The following is an 11,033-nucleotide window of genomic DNA, read 5'->3' on the forward strand; positions in this document are numbered from 1 at the left end:
GAATGTTCTGAAGCAGTGTTGGGAACTGATGCATGAATTAGTATAATATAATGAAACTTGATCAACTTCATTATATTACAGTAAGACATGTTGAGTTTCTAATGGAATGTGATGATTCACAGTACCACCATCATGTGCTATGTTACACGGCTCTTACATTCTATCCAATCTCCAAACACATTAGGAACATATCACCTTGATAGTTCTATCTTTCCAGAATATTCTGGTAATTCGACAATTCGAAACTATTCCATTACTATTTCTTTCTAAGAACATTAGCTATGTTCATTCCAAATTTCATACCTACGAATTCCGGACTATTGCTCGCTTGACTCGAGGACGGGAAGAAGAAATGAAGGGACAAAGCCCCGCAATAGAAATTGGGGTAAAAATCACAGCAAATAGTAGGAGATATTAACTGTGGATGACAATGATTATAGAAGACAGAAGCAGGAGCATCAAAGTATAAAGGAAGATATAAAACCCAACCACCACCCAGAATTTACAAACCGTGTATATCGATCCAGATAGCAATATAAAGACACGGGAGAATTAGAAACACTATAAACACAAGGGTATAGTAGAAGTAAATAGATTCTTCTGGTGGTAGATGAAAAAGAAGAATGACAGATGTGAAAATTAAGAGTATATCAAGGATCAGAATGGGAAGAAGCATATTGACAAATGTCTTAAAATAGGAATTAAGGAGAAAGAGTAGAAGATAGGAGTTGTAGAAAATAAGGAAACAAAGAGGTGAATTCATAGTAAAGTATCCGACAGAGAATTCAAAACAGATTGCCGCATTAAAACAAAGAAGATCCTGATTTTCTGAATCGCCGAAGAACCAAATCTTGTTACGTAATATTTTCTTTAAATCCCTTAAATCCCGGAAATCAATCATAACCACGTCATCGGTTAGAACGAATCCATATTTACTCAATTCACCCTTCTGTGATAGTTTCACTCGTGCGCTTCACTTGATCGAACCGTTTTATCTACACCTCTCAATAATGATAAGACTCCATTATCATCTCATATTCGTCATGAAAACATTCCTATTGTTATTTATGACAACCTCTACCAAATTTCGGGGACGAAATTTCTTTAACGGGTGGGTACTGTAATGACCCGGAAATTTCCGACCAAATTTAAACCTTATCTTCTATATGTCTCTGACACGATAAGCAAAAACCCTAATATTGAGTCTAGAAAAGTTTGAAATCTATATTCGGATAACTAGATCCCTTTTGACTACTCCCGACGATTCACGAACAATTAATTGTAATTAGATATGTGTGTATATATATATATATATATATATATATATATATATATATATATATATATATATATATATATATATATATATAAAATAATATATAAATAAATATAGTTAACCTAAAAGTTGGGATTTTTCTGAGTATTTGTATCCGCCACTATTTCACAATGGGGTATGATATATTTCCCGGAAAACTGTCGGCAGTATTAATATTAAAGATCACACGTTTAAGTTGATATTTATTATAATATTACATTTTACTGTGATTGATTTCCAAATTACCAACAACTACCTAACATGTATACATATTATATATATAGGAATATATATAGACACACATTTATACAAGCTCATAGATTTCCTCCTTCTTCCTTCTTTCTTTCTTGTTACTGAAGAACTCATCACCATAAATCACCAACACATTTTCCTACTTCTTCTTTGTGATCATCAAGAACCGTCACCATACCTTAAACACCACCATCAAAGACCCACTTGTACGATTACAAACCCATCAAACCATCTATTATACACCTTCACTTCCTTTTTGAATCAAACCAAGAACGAAACCCACAAATCCAATACTAATCGAAAACCCATAACAAAATTCGTTGTAAATTGCTGCTACTCTTATTCCTTTCTGTTTCAATTGTAAGCTACTGCTACTCGCTATCTTCTTGTTCTTGTTTCTATTATGATCGAACCACAAACCACTTGAAAAACCGTCACTCACCTCACCACCACAAACCAAAACCCACAAACACCATTACCTTCTTTGAAACAAACCTAAAACTTCCATCACCTCTCTATCACACCTCTTTTTCTCCCTCTCTCGTCTACTCTTTCTATCTATGAACCCTAAATCACTTGCTATTATATTATTACGATCACTGCTACTGCTACAGCAATTGTTTTTGTTTCGGAGTGCAATCACAGCCATCCGCCACCATCTCCTTCATCATTACCACCTGCATCCTCATCGCCTCCGTTATCTAGAACCATCACCTTATAACCACCTTACTCTCTCTCATTCCCTTTCTTGACCGACATCGAACTTCATCGAACTTTTCTGTATTTCCATCGAAATCCATCATCAAATGAACCAAACCCACCACTTTTGTCACCATTGAAACAACCCACATTCACCACCATCGTGAACAACCTTCAACGCCATCACCTTTAATCTATTCTTCTCTCTATATTTCTCTTTTCTCTCCCTGCTACATACTCTCAATTGCCGCTGCTATGGAGTTCGTTACAAACTACAAATCATCCCCACCATGAACTGTTACAGCCTGCGTATGCATCGTAATATATTTTTTCGATTTCATCTCCTGCTACTGCTATGATGGACGATTACTGTTGCTGTAATAGTTTCTATGCCACAGAACGAATGCCAAGTTGTGTTTAGACAACGAATATATTAATAATAATGGAACGTACAGTAGGGTATTATACAATAATCAGATATGGAAGATGTGGACAAATTAACTAAAACAAATGCCATAAATTATGTTGGGATTAGATGAAAACAAGGTGAGTGGGAGAGGGTCAAGAATGGGGTCGGGAATGGGGTCTGGAACTATGAAGTGATTTTTTTTTTTGGAATCTTAAGTTCCATATACAGCAACCTCAAATCTGCGTTAAACTATTCTTGATATTTAATTGGGCCATAAACTCGTTTAGATAGTGGGCCGTGTTTGTTAAATTTCTGTTGGGCCGTATGTTTGGTTGTCTGATGGGCCGAGTCACACAAAGACCATGCAAAGTTTTGTTGTTACCATTCTGATTTTCGATGAGGAGATAGAAACAGATGTAACGAGTTATATGTATAATTATTAACTGATCTAAATCAAGAAAAGGGGAATGGAGGAGAGGATAGGGAGTGTCTTGGTTTTGCGAGAGGTCTCGGGTTTGAGCCCGGGCATGGGCAGTTAAATTTTTTTATGGAGCCTTTTCTAATGAGGTTCGTGAATCCGAGGCCAACCCTACATTTGCTCAATGATGTTATATGTATTTTTACTACAAAATACATTAGGTGAGTATATAGTCCCTTTTAAACTTTAAATATTTTGGGCTGAGAATACATGCGCTGTTTTTTTTTTTATAAATGATTTACGTTATGGACACAAGTGATTAAAAATGATATTCTGCGGATTGATGTGCTAGGTAATTTAGTTATATGTTATATTAGCATGTAAGCGCGAATCCTAAAGATAGATCTATCGGGTTTAACACCCCCATCTAGTAGGCTGCACTAGACATAAGAACTAGTGGGCGGATGTTTAGTACTTCGAGGTTTATTTATACACTTGCGAGTGTACATATCCATCTTTGCGAAGATGACTTATTATATTATTGTTAAGGTTGGTTACTGAGGCCTCAACATAAGCAGAATGATTTTATACACTTGCGAGTGTATTATATTTTTATATATGAAATCTTGTGGTCCATAGTTATTACGCTGCTAGCATCAAACCTATATATCTCACCAACTTTATGTTGACATTTTAAAGCATGCTTATTCTCAGGTACGAATTAAGTCTTCCGCTGTGCATTTGCTCATACTAAAGACATTACTTGGAGTCGATCATCGCAATGGAACCAAATGTTGAAGATATCGTCCGGATGGATAAGGACGGGTCCTCACAGGTGGTATCAGAGCGTTGGTCTTAGCGAACCAGACCTTGCATTAGTGTGTCTAACTGGTAGTTGTTAGGATACATTAGTGAGTGTGGACTTTGACCGTGTCTACCTGTCAAAAAGTTTTGCTTATCATTTCTCGTCGGAAACCATCTGCTTATCATTCTTTAGTCTAGACACGTCTTACTGCATTTAGTGCATCGATAGTGTATAGACAAAAATTCATATCTTAGCGCATCTGTAGACTTGCTTGTCATATGCCGTAGGTTCCTCTGTAGGCTACGAAATCTTTAGTATTATATATAGATATTCTATGAAGTTAGAATATCATCCTATATTTGAAAATCATTTCACATCGAAAGATCCTTCTCATTCACCAAATTGCCCTTTTGGCAATGAACCTGAAAGCATTTACCGGCAAACTTGTTCGAGAAACCATTTACCCTCTCATTTCTAGAATATCCCGTCAGGATTATATAATATTCTATATATTTCGAATCGTACTCACTCGCTCATTTCAATCGTCAATCATCCCGACATAATATAAGAAGTTATCAAACTACATGCTCGAGTAATGGCTTTGAAGAATCTGGTGCGAAAGTTACAAACACCAGCAACATCACCAGCATCATAATCCGTACCACTATCATCAACGCCGACAATACTCTTATCACCCTAAAACCACAACCGTGTCGTAAATCTCATCACAACCTGTACCTCGGATATCAACATCACACGCCTCAATATCATCATCTGTACTTCAAGTATAATCTTCATTCTATATATCGTTCTACATCGATTACCTTCGCTTTACGTAACGTTCTACCTCATATATCTTCGTTCGATATGGTGATTATGAAATCTCTAATGTTTTAGAGATCATGTAATCCAGTATTAACGATAAATCAAATGAGGTTAATACCTTATAAACTCATCAAATTATAATTACATCCGAAGAAAAATATATATGCAAGTATATTTCATAAAGATTGTAATTAAAATTCTTTCGTACAAACTTTTAATGGTGAAAATATTTTAACTGGTGTGTAATACCCGAGGAATATTTAGAATTCACATTAATAAGTTGCACTGTACAATCTTCGAATCTGATTCAACGGTCATTTACTATCCTACTTACAACCACCAATATACGTATCCGTTCACCACAGAATAACCATTTCCATTCAAATTTCACATTTGGATTTTGATCTATCAGAATCCAACAAGTGGCATAATGAAGAAAACATTGGACAAAATAAAATTTGTTAGAAACAAACGGATTAATTAATTGAAATATTATTAAGATTTCACGCTAACTGTTCCTAGCTAACTGTTCCCAGCTAACTGATTAACATTTAATTTATCGCAATTTACATTCTCGCAATTTTATTTATTGTTATTTAATTTCCGCACTTTTTAAATAAACGGGACACGTATACAAGGTTTCGACTTATCATATTGACCCATCTATATATATATTTCGGAACAACCATAGACACTCTATATGTGAAGGTGGGAGTTGGCTATACAGGGTCGGAGTTGATTCCAAAATATATATATACTTTGAGTTGTGATCGATACTGAGACCGGTACACGGGTAACGATACGTATTAATTAATTTGAATATTATATATTTAATTTATGAAATTATTGGACCATTGGACAATCGGACTATTAGACTGCTAACTTTGGACAAGTAAAATGAATTAAAATATTGATTATAACATATGAAACTAAACTAATCTTCAAGTTTGCCACTTGATTTCATCTTAAACCTCATTCGTATCTTGACGATTACAATCCGCGTTCAAACCTATCATGATTCTTAAAAACACCCGACTGAGAAGTTGAACCAGCCGCACCTCGTCTACGGAAGAAAGATTTATGCATACAGTTATGCACCTGAAAAATTTTCGAAACCGAAGTTATAGTTAAAACGTATCCGCGTCGAATTCCCTATCATTCATTAGCAAAAACAACCTTGCAATTCCTTTTCAAAGTAACTAAATTTTGTTACAGCTCCAGCAAGATAGCTTCAACTTTTCAGTGAGACTAGTCTTATTATAACCTCGAAATATATACGTTGTCCTTTCACCATCGTTACCGGGGAACCTTTTATATTCCCCCATACTACCATAAGCGTTTAATCATCTAAAAACACAATTCGCCCGAAAACACCTCGGATTGATAATCGACGATTCAGATATGGCTGCATTAAATGCAGAGGAAACAGTAAACTTGTAGATGGCCTAAATGGCTTAAAGTTGATGATAAAGAAGGGAGTGTTGGGAACGCTCGATAGAAAATTTGGTACTGAAAAATGGATTGAGCTAACCGTGAAGGAAACAAAGAACAAATACAAGGACTGAATCTGCTTTCAAATAATCCAAATGATTCAGTGTCTGTTGAAACCGTCAGTACGAACCCTACTCCTTATTCTAAACTTTTTCCGATGATATTATTCATCATCATCTTATATTAGATATTATAAGATATCTTCATATCTTCCGTTATACATATTCTTCATATTTCTGGAGATATTTTCACAACTATTCCTATCTGCAATCATTTATCTCTCTGTAACATCTGCGTTACAACATAAAAGAAAATGTGTTAGTTTCTAAATTCTGAAACCTTCGAGTTTAAAATAGGAATGTTCTGAAGCAGTGTTGGGAACTGATGCATGAATTAGTATAATATAATGAAACTTGATCAACTTCATTATATTACAGTAAGACATGTTGAGTTTCTAATGGAATGTGATGATTCACAGTACCACCATCATGTGCTATGTTACACGGCTCTTACATTCTATCCAATCTCCAAACACATTAGGAACATATCACCTTGATAGTTCTATCTTTCCAGAATATTCTGGTAATTCGACAATTCGAAACTATTCCATTACTATTTCTTTCTAAGAACATTAGCTATGTTCATTCCAAATTTCATACCTACGAATTCCGGACTATTGCTCGCTTGACTCGAGGACGGGAAGAAGAAATGAAGGGACAAAGCCCCGCAATAGAAATTGGGGTAAAAATCACAGCAAATAGTAGGAGATATTAACTGTGGATGACAATGATTATAGAAGACAGAAGCAGGAGCATCAAAGTATAAAGGAAGATATAAAACCCAACCACCACCCAGAATTTACAAACCGTGTATATCGATGCAGATAGCAATATAAAGACACGGGAGAATTAGAAACACTATAAACACAAGGGTATAGTAGAAGTAAATAGATTCTTCTGGTGGTAGATGAAAAAGAAGAATGACAGATGTGAAAATTAAGAGTATATCAAGGATCAGAATGGGAAGAAGCATATTGACAAATGTCTTAAAATAGGAATTAAGGAGAAAGAGTAGAAGATAGGAGTTGTAGAAAATAAGGAAACAAAGAGGTGAATTCATAGTAAAGTATCCGACAGAGAATTCAAAACAGATTGCCGCATTAAAACAAAGAAGATCCTGATTTTCTGAATCGCCGAAGAACCAAATCTTGTTACGTAATATTTTCTTTAAATCCCTTAAATCCCGGAAATCAATCATAACCACGTCATCGGTTAGAACGAATCCATATTTACTCAATTCACCCTTCTGTGATAGTTTCACTCGTGCGCTTCACTTGATCGAACCGTTTTATCTACACCTCTCAATAATGATAAGACTCCATTATCATCTCATATTCGTCATGAAAACATTCCTATTGTTATTTATGACAACCTCTACCAAATTTCGGGGACGAAATTTCTTTAACGGGTGGGTACTGTAATGACCCGGAAATTTCCGACCAAATTTAAACCTTATCTTCTATATGTCTCTGACACGATAAGCAAAAACCCTAATATTGAGTCTAGAAAAGTTTGAAATCTATATTCGGATAACTAGATCCCTTTTGACTACTCCCGACGATTCACGAACAATTAATTGTAATTAGATATGTGTGTGTGTATATATATATATATATATATATATATATATATATATATATATATATATATATATATATATATATATATATATAAAATAATATATAAATAAATATAGTTAACCTAAAAGTTGGGATTTTTCTGAGTATTTGTATCCGCCACTATTTCACAATGGGGTATGATATATTTCCCGGAAAACTGTCGGCAGTATTAATATTAAAGATCACACGTTTAAGTTGATATTTATTATAATATTACATTTTACTGTGATTGATTTCCAAATTACCAACAACTACCTAACATGTATACATATTATATATATAGGAATATATATAGACACACATTTATACAAGCTCATAGATTTCCTCCTTCTTCCTTCTTTCTTTCTTGTTACTGAAGAACTCATCACCATAAATCACCAACACATTTTCCTACTTCTTCTTTGTGATCATCAAGAACCGTCACCATACCTTAAACACCACCATCAAAGACCCACTTGTACGATTACAAACCCATCAAACCATCTATTATACACCTTCACTTCCTTTTTGAATCAAACCAAGAACGAAACCCACAAATCCAATACTAATCGAAAACCCATAACAAAATTCGTTGTAAATTGCTGCTACTCTTATTCCTTTCTGTTTCAATTGTAAGCTACTGCTACTCGCTATCTTCTTGTTCTTGTTTCTATTATGATCGAACCACAAACCACTTGAAAAACCGTCACTCACCTCACCACCACAAACCAAAACCCACAAACACCATTACCTTCTTTGAAACAAACCTAAAACTTCCATCACCTCTCTATCACACCTCTTTTTCTCCCTCTCTCGTCTCCTCTTTCTATCTATGAACCCTAAATCACTTGCTATTATATTATTACGATCACTGCTACTGCTACAGCAATTGTTTTTGTTTCGGAGTGCAATCACAGCCATCCGCCACCATCTCCTTCATCATTACCACCTGCATCCTCATCGCCTCCGTTATCTAGAACCATCACCTTATAACCACCTTACTCTCTCTCATTCCCTTTCTTGACCGACATCGAACTTCATCGAACTTTTCTGTTTTTCCATCGAAATCCATCATCAAATGAACCAAACCCACCACTTTTGTCACCATTGAAACAACCCACATTCACCACCATCGTGAACAACCTTCAACGCCATCACCTTTAATCTATTCTTCTCTCTATATTTCTCTTTTCTCTCCCTGCTACATACTCTCAATTGCCGCTGCTATGGAGTTCGTTACAAACTACAAATCATCCCCACCATGAACTGTTACAGCCTGCGTATGCATCGTAATATATTTTTTCGATTTCATCTCCTGCTACTGCTATGATGGACGATTACTGTTGCTGTAATAGTTTCTATGCCACAGAACGAATGCCAAGTTGTGTTTAGACAACGAATATATTAATAATAATGGAATGTACAGTAGGGTATTATACAATAATCAGATATGGAAGATGTGGACAAATTAACTAAAACAAATGCCATAAATTATGTTGGGATTAGATGAAAACAAGGTGAGTGGGAGAGGGTCAAGAATGGGGTCGGGAATGGGGTCTGGAACTATGAAGTGATTTTTTTTTTGGAATCCTAAGTTCCATATACAGCAACCTCAAATCTGCGTTAAACTATTCTTGATATTTAATTGGGCCATAAACTCGTTTAGATAGTGGGCCGTGTTTGTTAAATTTCTGTTGGGCCGTATGTTTGGTTGTCTGATGGGCCGAGTCACACAAAGACCATGCAAAGTTTTGTTGTTACCATTCTGATTTTCGATGAGGAGATAGAAACAGATGTAACGAGTTATATGTATAATTATTAACTGATCTAAATCAAGAAAAGGGGAATGGAGGAGAGGATAGGGAGTGTCTTGGTTTTGCGAGAGGTCTCGGTTTCGAGCCCGGGCATGGGCAGTTAAATTTTTTTATGGAGCCTTTTCTAATGAGGTTCGTGAATCCGAGGCCAACCCTACATTTGCTCAATGATGTTATATGTATTTTTACTACAAAATACATTAGGTGAGTATATAGTCCCTTTTAAACTTTAAATATTTTGGGCTGAGAATACATGCGCTGTTTTTTTTTATAAATGATTTACGTTATGGACACAAGTGATTAAAATGATATTCTGCGGATTGATGTGCTAGGTAATTTAGTTATATGTTATATTAGCATGTAAGCGCGAATCCTAAAGATAGATCTATCGGGTTTAACACCCCCATCCAGTTGGCTGCACTAGACATAAGAACTAGTGGGCGGATGTTTAGTACTTCGAGGTTTATTTATACACTTGCGAGTGTACATATCCATCTTTGCGAAGATGACTTATTATATTATTGTTAAGGTTGGTTACTGAGGCCTCAACATAAGCAGAATGATTTTATACACTTGCGAGTGTATTATATTTTTATATATGAAATCTTGTGGTCCATAGTTATTACGCTGCTAGCATCAAACCTATATATCTCACCAACTTTATGTTGACATTTTAAAGCATGCTTATTCTCAGGTACGAATTAAGTCTTCCGCTGTGCATTTGCTCATACTAAAGACATTACTTGGAGTCGATCATCGCAATGGAACTAAATGTTGAAGATATCGTCCGGATGGATAAGGACGGGTCCTCACATGTGGGAAAATTTACCAAGTTATCTTAAACATATGTCACATATATCTGTAACAAATAACTGAAAATACTTTTGCTTTGGACTAAACTAAACTGTTTTACCCGGTGAAAGAAAAGAAGAGATGGATCTACACGATGAATCAATTCCATCATTAAAAGGAAGTAAAGTCTTCCGAAAAAGAAACGCGCTTCTTGATTTAGGTCAGGAAGTTGTCGTCCAGACCAGCTGTAGGTTGACGAAAAACCTAGAAAAGTCATCACTAAAATCAGCAGGAAATCCACGGACCTCAGCATTAAATAGGGTCGCCAAGTGGTCAGATTTATCCTAACCATGAGAAGGATTTATCTCGTACAAATGGGGGGCACCATGCAAATTAGCTGGATAAGACTAATGAATCAGATCCCCAAAAAGGATAATCTCCTTAAAAGATCAAAAATCAGCTTTTAAGCCTGATATTACTCAATCCTTGAGATTGACCTTAAAGATTGAGAATTACAAACTCATGGAATTCGATGATATCTAAACTCGAGCTTGAA

This window comes from Rutidosis leptorrhynchoides, chromosome 5 (genome assembly GCF_046630445.1).
Source record: "Rutidosis leptorrhynchoides isolate AG116_Rl617_1_P2 chromosome 5, CSIRO_AGI_Rlap_v1, whole genome shotgun sequence".
NCBI classification, from domain to species: domain Eukaryota; kingdom Viridiplantae; phylum Streptophyta; class Magnoliopsida; order Asterales; family Asteraceae; genus Rutidosis; species Rutidosis leptorrhynchoides.